This window comes from Tenrec ecaudatus, chromosome 1 (assembly GCF_050624435.1).
Source record: "Tenrec ecaudatus isolate mTenEca1 chromosome 1, mTenEca1.hap1, whole genome shotgun sequence".
In the NCBI taxonomy this organism is placed as follows: Eukaryota; Metazoa; Chordata; class Mammalia; order Afrosoricida; family Tenrecidae; genus Tenrec; species Tenrec ecaudatus.
Window position 1 is genome coordinate 17,364,506 of NC_134530.1, and position 17,374 is coordinate 17,381,879.

Below are 17,374 nucleotides of genomic sequence, written 5' to 3' on the forward strand. Positions count from 1 at the left end.
GGGGCCCCGAGTGATTGGCGGTGATTGGTCGGCTCCGGGTCCTGCCGCGAAGCTATTGGCCTAAAGGCACGCTTTTCAACGCCCTCTCGAATTTCCCGGCGTTCTGATTCGTCGGTATGGGTGTCGATCAAAGGAAACTGAGCCCTCAAAGGTAGCGGAGCTCGTCACTCCGCAAGGAAGCAGCCGGGTAAGAATCAAGGGGTGGGACCTGAAAGGTCGGGATTGGCTTGTGACGATGAACCTGGCCTTCTGGTTGGATCAAAGGATGTCAATCTACCTCAAAGATTTGCCGCGCTCTGGCTGGAGGCCGTGCGCGGGCGGGACACGCAGGGTTTGCTGGGAGTTGTAGTTCGTCCCCACGTACTATTAAACTCCCTCAGCTGAAAAAAAGAAGCAAAACTCCAAGTAGGAAAAAAAATCTCTTCCTTCAGACGTCTCCTCGTGGGCCAGTTTCTGTCTTGGCTCGCTGACGTCACGGGAAGATTGCGGTGACGCCCTCTACCCCCTGTGATGACAGCGGAGGGGCTGAGCTGGGGGTGGGGGGCGTGTTCGATGACATCACCCTCGAGCTTGCCCGCCCCGCCCCCGACGCCCCTCCAGGACTGCTGCGTGGACTTGCGGAGTTGTAGTGGGTTCGATTCCCGGTCCCGGCCAAGGAGGCCCTCCCACCCCCAGGCTAAAAGCGAAGATGTCGCACGATCCCCCAACTCGACTTCACCCCTGGCTTCCCTCTGCCGATGACTTTTCCCAGGCGACCTTTCCCAAGCGACTGCCCAGGTGACCTCTGCTATCTCAATCCTGCAGGCAGCACAGGCCATTTAGGAAAGGTCTCCCGCGGGCGGGGGACTTAATTAACGGCTGAGAACCAGAGCGATAAGCAAAGGTCAGCAGCGCCTCTCGCGGAGGGCTCCTTGCCCCGCCACAGGCCCCCGAGCCACGGCTGCCCACGCACCCCCCCCTCCTCCTGCCTCAGTTTCCCCTGGCGGTAGGTGCAGAGGGGAGGAGATGAGACAGAAAGAAGGCTTGGGACTAAGGTGAGGATCAGGGACAAAACTCAAGGTACCAAGAGAAGTAATATTCTAATATAATTTTTTTGATTTGTTAATAAACACTGATGAACAAAATAGCAAATTTTAAAGACAGGATTCCCTAGGGTTACTTAGTATCTGACAAGTCTCTCAGGTGCAGGCTACCATCCTGCCTTAAATTTTTGATAATTTGTCATCATGGGGTTTTTCCATTAATTTGACTTCAAAGGAAATTGCAGTAAAACATCTTGATATCCTGAACCCTAGTCCCAGCCAGCACAGAGGAAGGAGGGAAAAAGAACTCAACAGGTTCCTTTGTAGAACTGTTTGCTGGGTGGAAGGAACAGCCCAGTTTTAATGCCACTCTGTTGTGTGACATTGAGAACGCATTTCCACCTCTCTGAGCCTCTGCCTTAATTTCATCAACATCAACTTCCCAGAAGTAGGCCCCAGCCTGTAAACCTGAAGAAAACAGACAAGCTCCTTGTCATTGCCTCTTAGTAGGGGCCAGAATGAAAAACCAAACTTGCTGCCATTGAATCAGTTCTGGTTCACAGAGCCCTCCCTTATAGGGCAGAGTGGATCCCTGGTGGCATAGTGGTTATGCATTTGGCTGCTAGCCACATGGTGAGCCCTTTGAAACCACCAGCTGCTCCAAGGGAGAAAGATGGGGGCTTTCTACTCTTGTAAATCTTTGCAATCCCAGAAACACCCCAAAACTTTTCTACTCTGTACCGTAGGACTCACTCTGAGTTGGCATCGACTCGATGACAGTGCGTTTGGTTTTGTTGTTGTTGTTTTTTAATAGGGCAGAGTACAGTTGCCCGAATGGGTTTCTGTGACTGTGAATCTTTGCAGAGCCGAAATCCTCATCTTTCTCTCGGGGCAGCTTGTGGGGTAGAATCTCCAACCTTGTGATGAGTGTCCCATTGTGTAACTCACTGGGCCAACAGGACTCATTTCTAATAGGGAGACACAACAAATAGATCCCAAGTTCACCACCCTGGAGTGGATCCCACCCAGGAAAATGAATAAACAAGAGTTTCCTGAAGGCTGTGAAGGAGTTCTGGTGGCATGGTGGTTACTTGTGGGGCTGCTAACTGCAAGGTCAAGGTCAGCAGCCCCAAACCACCAGCCGCTCTGCAGATGAAATCCAGGGCTTTGTTTACTCTGGTCAAGTTACAGTCATAGACACTCACAGGGCAAAACAGTTCTACCCTGTCCTGTAGGATCAGCATCCACGGGATTACCTCCAGTTGAGTTTAAGGGCTATGAGAGCAGCAATGGGGAGGGGGGTGCGGGGAGGGCATGCTTTCCAAGGCCTTCTCTGGGGAGTCAAAGGAACAGCCCAGTGATAAATAAAGCAAGCCACACAAAGGTAGAAGGGACTCAGAGGTAGAGGGAGGAGCCTACAGAGGAAGAGGCCCACTGCAGAATAAGGGAAAGGAAGCTGCCAGGAGATGAGGTCAGACAGGCGGTGGATGTCAGACAATCCCACAGAAATCCTCACAGCGAGGGTGTGTGTGGGGGAGGGGGACCAGACCCTCATTTGACAGCTTAGCAAACCTGAGGCTCAAAGGGCAGAAGTAGCTGTTCACCAACTCAAAGCTCAATGCAGCAGAGCCAAGGCAGTGTGCCTCCCTTCTGGGACTTTCTACTGTGTTCAGCTCCCCCTGGTGTGACCCTGGCTGGCAGAGGGGAAGCAGCAACGGCCCTTGCCTACCTGGAAATGCCACCTGAACCCCAACCCATGACACGCCTCTCCCACACGCCTCAAGAAGTAAGGAGCCTTCAGAGGAGGCGCCCACGAATGCATCCCAGCTCAGTCCTGCAGCCTCATCTGTGACAGTGGGGGTGGGGCAGGGCTTCATCATCAGGGCCAAGATCTAGAAGCCTACTTCCCATTCATCACCCATCTCCCAGAAGTCCCTGGACCCCAAGATGGGCATCGCCATGGCCAGAGATGATGTCTTCAATCAAGCGTGTTGTAGAGCTTAGGGAGGGGAGGGGAGGAGAGGGGTCTCTCCATTTAGATCTGGGGGCTGGTTGTACGACTCTGTGTGTGTACAAATCCACCCGATTGTTCACTCCAGATCAGCGTCCTTAGAATACGTTGGACTTCAAGGTCTCTCTCTCTCTCTCTCTCTCTCTCTCACACACACACACACACACACACACACACACACACACACACACACACACACTCACACACTTCATTCCTAGGGACACTGGAATGAAGCATGGTCTGGCCTTCCCGGCAGTCATGCATCAACCCAAGAAGAAGGCCACATAGACAAAATGAGAGAGGCGTCACCACTGTGCAAAGGCCCATGAAGTCACCGGTTCAGACAAGGATCATCCAGGGGGGAGAAGAGTCTGACCGTCCAGAGAGGGGCTTGCAGCATGTGGAGCACGGACACGTCACCCGGCAGGCGTTAGCCAGCTGCAGCTCAGTATCACCGCTGAAGGTTAAGGGGGCGTGGTGCCCTGGGATGTGATTCAAAAGGAGCCTCACAGCTTCCTACTGGGATACAGTCTTGCCAGCACACCAATCCTGACCCTCAGTGAGTCTCTCGGCCTGACAGCCCGGTTAGAGGAAACGGAAGTGGGGCCAGAGAACAGGTAGCAATGACAGCATCAGGAAGCAATGGATACATCCCAAAGTGATCCCGACCTCTTCAACAAGTTGTTGTTCTTAGATGCCATTGCTCGATTCGGACTCATTGTGACTCCCGTGGGACACGGCAGAACTGCCACCTAGGGTGGTCTGGTGGGAGGAAAACGTGGCAGTCTGCGTCCAGGAAGGTCACAGCCTTGGAAACACTGCCCTACGGGATCCCTATGGTTGGAATGGACTCAGTGGCAATGGGTGGTGTGTGTGTGTGTGTGTGTGTGTGTGTGTGTGTGTGATCTGTGTGGGAGAGTATCCTTCTGGTTCTGGTTTGCTTTTTTCTCGGATGCACTGGTTAAGTTTGGACCTTTTGATCTTCCAGTGAACAGTGAGTACTTAACTATTTACGTATCATATCAGCGCTCCTTTCACTAACAAGCTCACCCGGGCAGTTCTACGCTGGCCTATAGGGTGGCTAGGAGTCAGAATTGACTAGAAGGCAGTGAGTGTGATTGTTGTTGTTGATGAGAAAGTTGTGACAGTCTGCTTCCATTAAGATGTACAGTCTCCGTATGGCTTGTGATAAGAGTTGTATGAGCTCCCAACAAAATGATTTTTAAAAAAAGAAAGATAATGTTTTGAAATGAGGATATGTACAAGTTTGCTTGGTATAATTGATTTATGGATTGTTACGCTATCTGTAAGAGGCCTCAATAAAATGTTTTAAAAAACAAAATAAAACAAACAAAAACTAATATTATGTATTCAAGATGTATAATGCAAAATAGGGACTAGAATGAAAATAAATATGATTTAACAGTGTAAAGATTTAAAAAAATATATTTACAGTCTCCAAGGGCTCAAGTAGAAAATGTTTTGGAAATGATGATGGCAACATATGTACAAATATGCTTGATACTAATGATGTATGGACTGTTGTAAGAGCCCCCAATAAAATTATTTTTAAAAATCTATTTACAGCTTCAGAACCCTTAAAGGACAATTCTACTCTGTCTTTATAGGGTCACTATGAATTGGTATCAACTCAATGGTTTGGGATTTGTTTATTTTTGTGTGAAGAACGTGACATCAGGATTGGAGTTTTACTCCATGTGTCTGAGTGAAAACCACAAACCCTAGCATCCTGAGTGCCACTGTGCAAATGACAACAACCCAAAACCAAACTCCCTGCCATCAAGTCGATTCTGACTCATAGCAACCCTATCAGACAGGGTAGAACTGCCCCTGTGGGTTTCAGAGACTAACTCTTTATGGGAGTAGAAAGCCTCATCTTTCTGTAGCAGAGCAGCCGATAGGTTCAAACTGCTGACCTTTGGGCTAACAGCCCAACACCCAACCACTCTGCCACCAGAGCTCCTCAAAATTACAACATATAGGCACAAAAGGGATGCAGACTATTTGTCAGCGAAACTGAAGAAGCTGAGAAGGCTTGGGGAAGGAAAGGGGGGTCGTGATCTGGGATGGGGTGGGGTGAAATTCCATGGAGAAATCCTTTCATGGGCTCCTGGATATGTGACAGAGAGGTGGGGCTGGATGTGGCTTGGGTTCCTCGTGGATGACCTCGTGCTGTGGCCCCAGAGGTCAGATTGCAGTGGGCCAAGTGCTGCGGGGAGGTGAGGGGTGGCGACAGAATAAGTAGTCCCGCCACATGTGGCTATAAATTTAGTTTTAAAATGTCCTGCATCATCCAGGCCATCCGTTGCATTAGGCACATTTCAAAGGCTCACCAACCAGCCTGTGCCTTTGTTGTTCCTAGGCGCCATTGAGTCAGGTCAGACCGGAAGCAACCCTGTGACCCTGTGCTGTCGCTGTGTCTGACACCATGCTCACAAGAGCATGTGCTTGAGTCCCTTGCTGCAGGTGCTTGTGTTCTGTCTTCTACCAGACAATCGCCTTCTCTGTCTCCCTCAGCGCTTTCTTCCTGCTGTAGATTCTGGCTTCGCTGCGGTGGTCACCCAGAACTCACAGACCATGCTTAGGATGCTAGGCATTGTGGTGGCATCTAGCAGGTTAAAGTTCAGATAGAAATGCTCAGGATAGCGTGGTTCAGTCAGGACGTGTGGCAGAGTTTGTTTAGGGCTGCGAATAATTGCCCAAAGGGCCTGCCACTCTGCTGTAAACCTCAGCCTGAAGGTGTTCAGCTTGAGCCCCAAGCGTCAGGGGATCCAGCTCCAAATTAAATGCCTCTGCGGATCAGCGAACCCAGATCTCCCGATTGTCCGGAGCCATGAGGCCGGCCATGACTTGGAACTCATTAGCCTGAGCTCTGGGCATTCTTCTACCCCAGCCTACAGCACTGCAGCTGTAAAGCTTGAGCAAACAAGGTGTGATGCTCTTTAGATAAGCACCTGTTTCCTGCATCCCCTTGATTGGTAAAAGATTGCCCTCCCCTGTGCTTGATTTGCATAAACATGCCACTCCTCAGCGGCATTGAAGACTGTAAGCCCTTACTGACTCATGGGCAGGGCCGGCTCCCCTGAACTCCCTGATTGGCCTGTTGCCAAAGTAGCCTAATTTGCATGTGCAGCGGATGCTCCCCCCCCACCCCCTTGCTGGCCGATATAAGCTGTAACTCTTTGTTCATTAAAATGAGACTTGATCAGGATATTGTCTTGTCTCCATTCTCCGTGTTTTCTTGTCCCCCCAATTCCCACTCCTTCCTCTAGGATCCACGTTGAAGTTCCCGTGGGATGGGACACCCAATGAAGTGCCCAGAGGCACCCAACTCCCCAAGCCAAATATCCTGCCTTGCTCTGTGGGCTGGGAAGTCAACCACTCTGCCTTGTGCTCTGGTTCCAGGTTCTGTTGCTACTACTGCCCACTTCTCTGATGTCACAGCTGTCTTATTGATTCAGGAGGTCCATGTGCATGGATCTTGCGGTCCAGGGTTCACGCTCCACTCCTAGCTCTTGCTAGTCGTACGATTCCCTCTCCTCTTTAGAGGCCTCATTTTCTACCCAGTAGGGTGGCATTCCTATGAATCCCAAAGGTCCCAATTACTCCTAAGTGACTCCTATCAGGGTCTGTCCCCAACTTTTTAATCCAGACTCCTGTTGGAAAAGGTCCAAAGTGGTCTGGAAAAAAGTTACAGAAACTCTGGCTAGAAGAGGCGACGTTCAATAAGTCCCTGGTGCTATACGCGTGTCAGTCCCTCTTGCTGAGGGTCTTGCCCTTTACCACTCTCCGCAGATGGGTAGCATGTCCCAGGTAAGTGAGAAAAGGTCTCAACCTGCCTCACTTCCAAGAAGCCATGGTAGTTGTTAGGTGCCTCCAAGCGGGTAACAACCCCTAGCCACCCTCTGTCTACAACAGAAGGAAACTGCCCAGCCCCGACACCAGCCTCACAATGGTTATAGTTGAGCCCAGGATGAACTAGGGGCTCCCGCATTGGAAAGCCCAGATACACAGGACTTTGGCAGCAGGGGAGGGTTCTACTGAACAGCTCTGCCTGGACCAACTCTGCAAAGGACCTCGTGGAGACTCAGGAGAACTTGAATGTGTGAGCTGGCCATTGAAGATGCCATTGAAGCATTAACCTAAGGGGGCATCCAAAAGCTCACGGGAAAATGGAAGTAAAAGATTGTGGAATGTTTCAGAGCCATCATATCTATATGAATATGAGATCTCTTCACACCTAACACTGCCACTTGATGGGTAAAGAAATGTGCTTATTGATCAGAGAGGTAGCCCCTCGCCTAGGAGCCCTGAGGGTAAGCAGCGATGTCAGTACTCAGGTTGAACCCACCAGCCACTCCCTGGGAGAAATGAACTGGCAATACGCTTCCACGTGGACAACAGCCTAGGAGACCCTATGGGGCTGTGGTGCTCTGTCTTAAGGGGTCGCTCGAGTCAGAAACGACCCGACAGCACTGGGTCTGGGTTTTGTGGATGTTGTCTTATGCATCATGTGAAAAATCAGGTCTGTAAAGCCGAGCTGCATGAAAGGCTTAGCACAGAACCAAGCATGCATCATGTGTTCAAATCAACACCACCCATCACAGTGAAAGATGTCTCAAGAAATAACCAACTGGGCAGCATGGGGAAGAGGTTAACAATTCATTTTACAACCCATTTAAAAGAAATCATATTATGGGGGCTCCTACAACTCCTATCACAATCCATCGATCCATTGTGTCAAGCACATGTGTACATTTGTTGCCATCATCATTCTCAAAACATTTGCTTTCTACTTGAGCCCTTGGGATCAGCTCCTCATTTCCCCCCCTTCCCACTGCCCCCTCCCTCATGAACCCTTGAGTGTCATGTCTTACACTATCCAACGTCTCCGTTCACCCACTTTTCTGTTGTCTGTCCCGCAAGGAGAGGCTTATATGTAGGCTCTTGTAATTGGTTCCCCCTTTCTACCCTACCTTCCCTCCACCCTCCCAGTATGGTCACTCTCACCACTGGTCCTGAAGGGGTCATCTGTCCTGCATTCCCTGTGGTTCCAGTTCCTATCTCTACCAGCGTACATCCTCTGGTCTAGCCAGATTTGTAAGGTAGAATTGGGATCATGATAGTGTGTGTGTGTGTGTGTGTGTGTGTGTGTGTGTGTGTGTTTGGGGGGGGGGTTATAAAGAGACTTCCCCAGCTTTGTCTCCTCCAAAGACATGCCAAACATTACAGGCTATTTGCCAGCATATGGTGGGAAGTCAGATGCTTAGAGACATCCTCTCTGAAGGTAGTCAGTTGCCAGACTACAGTCTGGTCCCACCGCAACAGGGAACTCACTCCCTGCTGTTAAGGACAATGTGCTACTTCTCCCTAAAGGCATGTATGTGATCATAAGTCTGGTCCCTGTAGGTAGGGTTTACACCCTACTGATACTGGCTTCTATGGAGATCCAGAGAACCGGTCAAACCTGCTCAGTGACATCCAAAATTAGGCTGACACCCTGAATCTAGGATCCGCCCTTCTTGTAACATATATACCCCCAATCCCTCCTCTTCCTATTGCATGTATACCCCTACATTGTCCCCCTCTCATTGCTGTATAACCTGTAGTGCAACCCTTCCTGTCATGTGTATCTTTACCTGTAATTAGTGGGCTTGCACATCCCCCAAAGATATATAAGCTTTGGTTAGCAATAAAGATTCCCCTTGGCCTCTCTCCACTCACTCATCCTCTCCACCCAATCCTTGCTCCCCTGTTCCATTTCCCCTTCTCCTCCTCCCCCTCCCTCTCTCTCTTGCCCTCCAGTCTCTCTCCACATGGACCACCAAGTGGGGCTGATGTGAGCATGCTACCATTAAATGTATCTGACTCCATTATTTCAATCTTTCGTCTATCTCTCATTCTCTCTATGACTTTATTATAATATATTAACCACACAATTGTGCCTATCGAACCCGAGATTAGTTGGCGGGGGGCTGGCCTTTCTCCCACAGGTGGAGAAGCATTTAAGAACTAGAGGAAAGTTGTATGTTTCATTGTTGCTACACTGACTCCCTTGGGTGTGTGCACTCTGCTCTTTTCAGCTGTCTTGTTGGCAAAAATCCAGTTTGATAACACTGCACGGGGCTCATCTCCCCGTGACCCTTTTGTAAGGGGATGTCCAGTTGCCTACAGATGGGCTTTGAGTCCCTACTCTGCACTCCCCCTCATTCACAATGATATGATTTTTTGTTCCCCAAAGCAAATCTTAATCTATAAAGAGCTCCTAAAAATCAAGAAGAAAAAGATCAACAATCCCAAAGAAGAACAGGCAAAGGAGGTGAGCAGAGAATAAAGAGAAGACAATGAATAACTCTCCCATGCACCAGAGCCAGGGCCCTCTCCTTGGTGGTAGAAGAAATGTAGATTGTCTCTGCTCTTTTCAGCTGTCTTGTTGGCAAAAATCCAGTTTGATAACACAAGATGGGAAGTCTGTAGGGAAATGGAAATTCTACTACCAAAGGGAGTGAGCTAAATAATTCCCAGGAGGGATTTGGGGCAAAATCGGTAGAAGTCACAAAGGAACACAGTCTTTGGGCCAGAAGCCCCACCATTGGGAAATGATCTACTCAGAAGGTACCCTGATGATATAGTGGTTAAGTACTCGACTGCTAACTGAAAGGTCAGAGGTTCCAACCCACCAGCTGCTCCTTGGGAGAGAGATGAGGCCCTGTGCTTCCATGAAGATGGCAGTCCTGGGGGCCCTCAGGGGTGGCTCCGCTCTACTCTGTAGGGTTACCCTGAGTTGGAATCGATGGGACAGCAGTGGGCTTCTGGTTTGGATCAGTACAGATACCCTTGGGTGTGTGCAAAACAACGTTTGTCTAAGCTTCTTCACTGCAGTGTTCGCTTAAGAGCTACCAGATGAAACAGTTGGGGCGCCTGTTTCTGGGGGCAAAACAGCCCCTCTGGGGTGCCCATACCACGGGATACTAGGCAGCTATGAAAAAGGATGAAGGTGTATAAAGAGAGATTGGAGAGGGCAAGGTGCCCATCAAGGTGCAGGAGAATGTGTACAATACCTTGCCTTTCATGTAAAGGGAGGAGGGGAAGAATTAGGATCTGTACTGTCATTGCCAGGAACCCTGGTGGGATAGTGGTTACATGTTGGGCTGCTAACCAGTCAGCAGTTCAAAACCACCAGCCACCCCGCAGGAGAAAGATGAGTGACAGCCCCTGATACTCACGGGGCAGCTCTACCCTGTCCTGCAGGTCGACTCCCTGGCAGTGCGCTGTTGTATTCACATTTGTGTTTGCTGGCAGAACATTTGGAAACACTCTCAAGGCATCAAAAGCACCTGTTATCCATGGGCAGCAGGTGGGGCTGGGGGCGGGGAAGGAGATACTGTAGCATAAACTTTCTTGTACTTTTGTCAGATGTGCTACGTTTACTTTATTGCATATTTCTAATCTATTTGAATTATGAATTACAGTGCTGGGGATGCATATTGGAATTACCCGGGACTGCCAGAGGAGCAAACAAACCTGTCTTAGACAAAGTACAGCCAGCTCATTCCTTAGAAGCGAGGATGGCGAGACGTGGACATGTTCTCAGGAGAGACCAGAGCTACGATCAAAAAGGATGTCATGAAAAAAAAATCAAAAATCAAAAAGGACATGTTTGGTAAAGTAGAAGGTCAGCGAAAAAGAGGAAGATCTTCAAGGAGATGGAGTGGCACGGTGGCAGCTGACTGTGGGTTCTGTTGTCCACCAAGTGGCGACGAATCGAAACCAACTCAATGGCACCCAGCAACAATACATCGGATATATTAGATATTCAGAAATAAAGGGAGAGGGGAGCGGGGAGGGAGGGAAAAAAAAAAAGAGGACCTGATGCAGAGGGCTTAAGTGGAGAGCAAATGCTTTGAGAGTGATTAGGGCAAAGAATGTACGGATGTGCTTTATACAATTGATGTATGTATATGTATGGATTGAGATAAGAGTTGTATGAGCCCCTAATAAAATGTAAAAAAAGAGGGGGAAGGGAGACTCCGGATAGGGCAAGATATGACAAAACAACGATGTATAAATTACCAAGGGCATATGAGGGAGGGGGGAAGGGGGAGGGAGGAGGGGAAAAAAAAGAGGACCTGATGCAAGGGGCTTAAGTGGAGAGCAAATGCCTTGAGAATGATTGGGGCAGGGAATGTATGGATGTGCTTTATACAATTGATGTATGTATATGTATGGATTGTGGTAAGAGTTGTATGAGTCCCTAATAAAATGTAAAAGAAGAAAAGAGAAAAAAATGATTAGGGCAAAGACTGTACAGATGTGCTTTATACAATTGATGTATGTATATGTATGAACTGTGAAAAGAATTGTATGAGCCCCAATAAATTGTTAAAATTAAAAAAAAAAAAAAAAAGAAAAGCTTCCAACAAAATATCGTCCAACCAGCCCAACAGTAAACTCAACTGTTGAGACTAATAAAGCCTTGAAGGAATGATTAAAAAATAAATAAATAAATAAATAAATAAATAAATAAATAAAAAAGAAAAGAAGAGAAAAGAAAATTATTAGGGCAAAGAATGTACAGATGTGCTTTATACAATTGATGTGTGTATATGCATGTATTATGATAAGAGTTGTATGAGCCCCTAATAAAATGTTTTAAAAAAAAGAAATAAAGGGTGAACATTTAGACAGAGTGGCTTTATTTAGAATTGGTAAGATTTAGGTGCATTTCTCATGACAAAAAGAATAATGATCATCACTGTAATGATATTGGTAGCGGGTAACATTTCCCAGGCATGTTGGTCTTCCTGTGGTGACCATAAATGATAACTTAGAGGATTTACAGCAGGGGTTCTCAACCTGTGGGTCGCGACCCCTTTTGGGGTTGAATGACTTTTTCATAGAGCTTGTGCAATGACGGTGATAAGGTAGCAACGGGAATCATTTTATAGTTGGGGGGGGGGGTCACCACAACATGAGGAACTGCATTAGAAGCTTGCGGCATTAGGAAGATTGAGAACCCCTGGTTTACAGAATCCCTGGGGGTGCAAATGGTTAGCACCTTGGGCTGTGTGGTCGTTATATAATCTCGTGTCAACTTGAAGGTATTAGAGTGAAGGGGTGGAGTCTAGCCTGTCAATCAGGTCACAGCCTGATGATGCCTCTTTGTGGGAATGGCCTTCTCATGAGAATTCTGGGAATTTCCTCTCTCTGCCTTTGTCTTCCGGTTGACAAACCATATGGAGATTTGCTGAGGCCTATGAGAGCCTCTCTCTCTCTCTCTCTCTCTCTCTCTCTCTCTCTCTCTCTCTCTCTCTCTCTCTCTCTCTCTCTCTCTCTCTCTCTTTCTCTCTCCTTCACCTTCCTGCTGTTAAGACATTGGAGAGCTGGAGGAGGTGCACCAGCGCTGAGATGCTTCCAGAGCCACTGGATCCACAAGATCTTTCACCCACCGGCTTGTGATCTTCCTGCATTCAGTATCATTGCATGTGTTGCATGTGAGTCTGAACAAGAATTTATGGAGTAGTATTGGACATATGGGCTAATATCAGACTTATGGACTTGATCTGGACTAGCATGTGATGTTTTCTCAATATGCAATTGCTCTATGATATAAAACTCTCACACACACATACCTGAGTGTCTCTGGATTGGTTTCTCTAGTCAACCCGAACTAACACAGGCTGCTAAACAAAAGGTGGGAGGTTCGAGTCAATCCAGAGGTGGCTCAAATCAGCCATGGAAAACCTTATGGAGCACCGTCGAAATAGACTAGATGGTTACTCCTTTTGGAGTGGCGAGCTGGTTAGGTTTTGTGTCCACTTGGCTGGGCCAGGGTTCCCAGCTGGCTGGCATCCCCTGTGATGTTGGCTAACATCATAGAATGGACCCCGAGGTGGGATCTGCCGTGAGCAGCCAAGCAATGTGGGAAAAGTAGAGTGTAGGACAGACGGCCTCTTCATTCAGGTCACAAGGACCCTGCTGAGGGTCCTTGAATGTGTGACCTACTTCCTCTACAAGTAGAAGTCAGCTCTAGGGATCTTATTTGCGTCTTGCTGGTCTGTGTCCTGCATTTGGCTCATTGGCCTCCAGTTTTTTAGATTGGAGCCAATGGCCTGCCATACTGCCTCTCAATCCTGGGAGCCATCCAAGACCACCGTCTGTCTTGTCATCTGCCCTGCTGACTTTGAATTCGTGTGCCTCTGCATCCACCCCCACTGCCCAAGTCATGCCAGTCAGGAGAAGCCTCCAGCTTAACCTCAGGCTCATGGAGTTGAACTGGACCAGGATCAACTCACTTCAACAACTGTGTGAGCCATTTTCTCAATATAAATTGCTCTCTGTGTGTCTATGTATCACTGGTTTTGCTTCTCTAGAGAACCCAGCCTGACGCGGGTGGCCGACAACATAAGTATACTCTGTCCCAATCCTGCAAACCCAGAGTCCGAAGGCACCCTGTGGTCGGTGTTCTCAAGGAGGATTCCTCCTCATCTCTGTCAGCTTCTTGTGACTCCAGGGCTTCCTTGGCTTGTGGCAGCATCCCTCCAATCTTCAGTCTTCACGTGGCCTTCACCTCCTCTCTGTGTCTTCTCTTTTGTCTCTTATAAAGATGCTTGTCATTGGATTTGGAGTCTGGACTTTCTATTCCTGTGAAGATTACAGTCTTAGAAATCCTCATGAGCAGTTTTACCCTGGCCTCGAGGGTCATTATGAGTCAGAATTGACTCGCTGGCAGGGAGAACGAGGGGGCGCAAGCAGGTAATCGGCTTTCTTTGGCTGCTAACCAATAGGCTGGAAGTTCAAGTTCAAGCAGAGATGCCTCAGAAGAAAGACCTGGTGACTGGCCTCCGGATAATCAGCCATTGAAAACCTTGAGACGCTCAGTTGTATTCTGTCACCTATGACTTCTGACTCCAGGAGTCAGAAGGGACTTGATGGCCACAGTTTTGTCTCTGGATTTAGGGCCCCTGGGAAGTCCAGGGGGCGCCCTGGTGGCATAGTGGTTACACACTGGCCGCTAACCACACGGTGCGCAGTTTGAAACCACCAGCTGTTCCTTGGGAGAAAGATGAGACTTTCTGTTTCCATAAGGACGTAAAGTCTCAGAACCCCCAGGGGCTGTTCTACCCTGTCCTATAGGATGAGCATGAATCAGGATTGACCCCATAGCAGTGAGTTTGCTTGTTGGGGGAAATCCAGGACAATCCTGTCTCAAAGTCCCTCCTTTCACCCTGCCTGCAAAGACCCCTTTGTCCAGAGGAGGCCTTAGTTACAGATTCCAAGAAGTTAGGGTGTGGATTTATTTTCCAGGGAGGGGGGACACCATTCAACCCATTATGATGGCTGCATTCTGCATTCTCGGGGGCCTGAGCCACACAATTTCATGGAAAACCCCAAACAACTCTGTGAATGGGGAAGGATTGCTGTCTTCCCAATGAGCGCAGAGAGGTGCCGGGCATCAGCCAAAGGTGCGCAGGAGCTGGGATTCGAGCCCAGCTGTGCTGGGCCCAGAAGGGATCCTGCAGGAGGCACAAAGGGGGCTTCTGGTTGTGGTTCAGCCAGCTGGGTGGGCAGTCAGGCCACACACAGGGCCCCTGCTTGTCCCTCAGCCCCGCCAGCACTGCTACTCAATGGGAGAGAAGGACTCAGGTGCCCCCCTTGGAGAGTGACAAAGAGGCCTGCCAAGGGGACAGCAGATTAGTCATCAGCTCTTGGGAAGCTGTTTTATCAGGTGTGACCCTGCCTTCTAGCCAGGGCAGGGGGCCAGAGAGCAACTTTAGGCCAGGAAGTCTGTCGTGAATAAAAGGGCATTGGGGAGGGTGGGGGGGGGGAGAAAGGCCTGCTCCAGGAAGAACGTATCAAACAGAATCACATTACACAGTTAGCGTGTCGTACTGTGGGCCAGAGGCAGTTGTCCAATGGGGCCCACGCATGTGCAGAGTCCGAGTTTTATAGCTGAGGAAACGGAGGCACAGGGAGGTTGAGTCCCTTGCCCAGGGTCACCCACCTGGGAAGGGGCGGAGCTGGGATTCTAGCATAGGCCTGCTCATTGCCGGAAGTTGTGTGTGTGTGTGTGTGTGTGTGTGATGTTAGGTGCCATGAGTCCACAGCGGCCCACTATATGACAGAAGGAAACACTGCTCGGTCTTGCGCCGTCCTCGCAATGGTCCCTAAGCCTACACCCATGGTGGCCGCTCTTCGTGTCCACCCATCTCCTCAGGGGTCTTCCTCGCTTTCTCTGCCCCGTCACTTTCCCCAGCACAATGCCCTTCTCTGGGGACCAGTCTCTCCTGACAACATGTCCAAAGGATGTCAGATGAGATCAGGTACATTCCCACAGCATAAAATTCATCATTTAGTAGGGATCGACCCAGTGGGATCTAGGACAGCCTGTCCCAGTGTGTACAACGGCCTCCTCTCTCCGCTTCCAGAACCGTCTCACCACCTAACAATACCTACCCTGAAGCGTTTGTTGGATGAATTAGGGAGGTTTGCGTGATTTTCTATAGACAAACTTTGGGAGGCTGGATTCTGTCCATTTTGTTTAGTTTAGTTTAATAAAACGGTCCCCAGGTATCTCATCGTCCGAGAAAGGAGTTTGAAGGCCAGTAGAGGAGAAAGGCTGGGATGGGCCACATGGAGCTAGACTGGAGCTGTGGACATGACCTTTATTTGAATAAGCATACGGAGATAAATAAGAATACCGTGCGTTCATAGGTTGGTCACCATCCGTGACTCTGTTCTCTGAGAGAGCCTCAGAATGATGGTTTTGTAAGATTTCCAAATTGTAGCAGGCAATGCTATCTTCATTCGACAGCCCGTCCAGCCATGCGCAGAGCAGCACTGTTCACGACAGCCCGAAGGCCGGCACTGGGCGAATGGGCAGACCAGCAAATGGTAGGCGCCACAGCTAACCTCCTCGGACTGCGCAAGGGAGAAGGAGGTCCCGTCCCCACATCAGCCCCAAGGCCAATTGCCACAAGACGGATCAGACACCCCCCCCCCACGCTCTCCATCTCTCTTTACCCTGTTCTGACACCAACCGTTCCTCTCATGACACCCTACGTTTCCGTTGGTTTCTACAACCTGGGGCTCATAGGCACACAGAACCCCCAGAAGACAACATTCACAATGATGAGGGTTTATTAGGGAAGGTAACAGGTTACCACAGCCCAGGAGCAGAAAAGCATTCAGGATACAGTCATTGGTCTCAAGCAACACTCTCTCCCTGGCCAGCAGTCAGATCTCTCTCTCTCTCTTTCTTTCTTTTTATTTTTTCAATCATTTTATTGGGGGTTCTTACAACTCTTATCACAACCCATACATACATCCACTGTGTCAAGCACATTTGTACATTTGTTGCCATCCTCCTCCTCAAAACATTTGCTTTCTACTTGAACCCTTGATATAGGTCCTCATTTTCCCCCTCCCTCATGAACCCTTGATGATTTATAAATTATTATTTTGTCATAGCTTACACTGTCTGATGTCTCCCTTCATCCACTTTTCTGTTGTCCATCCCCCACAGAGGGGGTTATATGGAGATTCTTGTAATCGGTTCCCCCTTTCTACTCCACCTTCCCTCCTCCCTCCCAGTATCGCCACTCTCACTACTGGTCCTGAGGGATTCATCTGTCCTGGATTCCCTGTGTTTTCAGTTCCTATCTGTACCAGTATATATCCTCTGGTCTAGCTGGATTTGTAAGGTAGAATTGGTGGGGGAGGAAGCATTTAAGAACTAGATGAGTTACATGTTTCATCGTTGCTACACTGCACCCTGACTGGCTGGTCTCCTCTTTGTGACCCTTCTATAAGGGGATGTCCAGTTGCCTACAGATGGGTTTTAGGGCCTCACTCTGCATTCCCCCTCATTCACAGTGGTATGATGTTTTTGTTCTTTGATACCTGATACTTGATCCCATCGACACCTCATGATCACACAGGCTGGTGTGCTTCTTCCATGTGGACTTTGTTGCTTCTGAGCTAGATGGCTGCTTTTTTATCTTCAAGCCTTTAAGACCCCAGATGCTATAGCTTTTGATGGCCAGGCACCATCAGGTTTCTTCACCACATTTGCTTATGCACCCTCTTTGTCTTCAGTGACTGTGTTGGGAAGGTGAGCATCATGGAATGCCAGTTTAAAAGAACAAAGTATTCTTGCATTGAGGGAGTTCTTGAGTGGAGGCCCAATGTCCATCTGCTACCTTAACACTAAACCTATACATATATGCACATAGATCTATTTCCCCATTGTCATATATATTTAGGTATGTACATGCCTGTATTTAGACCTCTATAAATGCCCTTTGCCTCCTAGTTCTTT